We start from the raw sequence: 2,822 nt of genomic DNA on the forward strand, positions 1-2,822 counted from the left end.
AGGATGTTAAACCATTTAATTGATATCTTTTCAAGTTATTAACAAAATGTGTTTGTTTTGTCAGGGTTTGCAGGAATAAGTTCATGTTATCTCTGTTACAGAACTTGTCAAGAAAATGGCTTAGAAATTGACTTTAAAATCTTCTAAAGTTGTTAAGAACTAATAAATAGAAGTAATTAAAATGAAAAGTTCTTGATAAGGCTTTTCAGTAATAATTGTAAATATACCTAAACATAATCATCCAAAGTCTTTGATGACTTGGAACTTTGGAGTTTTTCTGGGTTAAATGATGAAAATTATTAAGTAGATACTTTGAAATAAGATACTGAAAAATTAATTGATCTGAATTAGTCTACTTTGACTTCTCATTGCAGATAAGCTAGAAAATGAATTTTGATCTCTTAATGAATATATATTATACTTTATTTTAAGTATATCTGTTAAAAATGTATGTTTGCCAGTTGGGGAAGGGGGCCTGTTTCTAAAAGTTATGAAATATATTCATAAAAGTATCAATCTAAAGAATGCCAATTGCTTACTTTCAGTCGTCACTAAAAATCAAAGTTTCTAAGAATTAAGAGTTTTAATTAAGTTGGAAAAAAAACTGTATGGTTTGGTAATAGAATAAAGTATGAAAACACTTGTTGAAGAAAAAAAGAAAACCATATGTTCTAAAGTTGGTTATTTCTGAATGAGTTAAGAAGAAGCAAACTAAAAGGGACTGTAAATTGCAGAAAGATTGTGTACCATCACACAAAGTCTTGTGCAAGTTGAACAAGGTTTATAAAGAGAATCTTAAGAGGAAATTATGTAGTTAAGCTGAATAATGAATTTAATTAGGTAAATGAATCTAAATATCAAAAGTGAGCTGTTACATAATTTGTTTGGTTTTTTTCAGTTTGTTAAAAGGGAAAACATTTTTCCTATACCTGCCTAGAAAGCAAAGATTCTATATTTTTAAAAAAGTTATGTTATATTGCATTGATCATGTACTTGATTACTTAAAACCCATATTCTTTATCATTAGAACTGAAGTTTTGCTAGCCTGTATTTATGTTTGATATCTTTATTGTCACTTTGGGTAAATAAGAAATTTAATATCGTTTCATAATGACACATGATCTTTTGGTCAGTTATGTTTGACAACCTTCCCAGAGCTTAAATTTTAACCCTTTGAGTGCCATGCTTAATTGCTAAAATTCGTGTGAGAAATGCCAGGCTATTTTGCTGAGAAATGCAGAGTTTATGAAAAATGTCTATAAAAACATTATTATTCATAATAATTTGCTGAAAATTTCATGACATATAGTAAATACACTCTTCTTTTGTAAGTGAAATGTCTTTTGACTCAATTTAGCGAAAAAATTATTACACTAAAATTATAATTATTGTAGAAAAAATAAATTCTTCAGTATGGCTTTTGAAGTATAATATATGGTATAATATAAAACCTATGATTATAATTTGAAAAACACATAGCAACATGGATAACAGGCAAGAAGTATGCCAAATATTGCATACATTTTTGAAAAAAAAGAAAACTTCATAACGTACAAAAAAATGAACACAAACGGCATTCACACTAGAGACATATATCAGTAGATATCAACAGTGAAAAACAGTTCATAAATGAAAATGAAATGCAAAAACAATACAATGATAGTAAAATGTTTATGTTAACATTTGTGGCTATTGATGCATCTTAGGTGCAGCCCTTTGTCACATCTCACACATACTGTTCTTGACCTGATTTTTCTTTCCAGTGTTGAGCATTCCTTACACAACCTTAGCTTTCTTTCTGGAAGCATCTTTAGCCATATACATGAGAGGGACCTGGTGGATTTTCTTCATTGCTGGATTTGTTAACAGTGTCTCTAACCTCATGCCATTCTCTGGCAAGCTGTTCTATTATGGAGGTGTTGAAGTTCCATCGAGACATTGGTTTGTTCCCACCTAAAAAACTTGTCTTATAAAGAATGTATCCATTCAGCAGCATTCTTGATAATACATTGAACACAACCTTCTTCCAATACTTTAGTGTTCTTCTTTCATCCAAATGCACATAAAGCATCATATCATACGTGTCTGTGCCTCCCATGTATCGGTAGTATTCCAGTATGATATCTGACTTGGAAATTGGTGTCATATTTCTTTTTGATGCTATGTTCGACACTGTCGGACCTGAATAAGAGCTAAGGAACAATACTTGCTTTCTTTGAGATTTATTTTCCCTAAGCCCACACAGTAACAGGAAGGCATTTCTAAAAAATCTTACCTCTCCCACATTGAACTTTTGTAGAATCTGGTGAGGGAGGAATTTTCGATTCCTACAAAGTGTTCCTGTAATGTATGTCCCTACTGAGTAGAGGTACCTAGCCAGGGGAATCAAACTAAAAAAAATTGTTGCAAAATATGTGGTAACCTTTATTCATATAATTTCCTATGGTAAGCAGTTCGGTTACTACAGTATAGGCCAAACCGTGTTTTTTCACATCATCTTTGTCTGATTACTTTTTGCTCCAGGGAAAGTATAGAATACAAGACAGTAATTTGAGACTGCATCACACATCATCCAAAATTTTACTCCCCAACGATGATGGTGTTTATTTGGCAAGTACTGCAAATATCTGCTATGACTTTTGGTACCAACCAAACTCTCATCAATGCTCAATTGCTGGTGGGGAGTATAGTAATGCTGAAAGATACAATTGGTGTGATCAACTATTGGCTGAAATTTAGCACATGGGTCATAAGATGGATCGTCAGGAGTGGGGATTTTGGAATTGTCTACAAGATGAAAAAACCTCAGCAATAACGGAAAT

Source organism: Furipterus horrens, unplaced genomic scaffold (assembly GCF_987537825.1).
Source record: "Furipterus horrens unplaced genomic scaffold, mFurHor1.1.pri manual_scaffold_5, whole genome shotgun sequence".
In the NCBI taxonomy this organism is placed as follows: Eukaryota; Metazoa; Chordata; class Mammalia; order Chiroptera; family Furipteridae; genus Furipterus; species Furipterus horrens.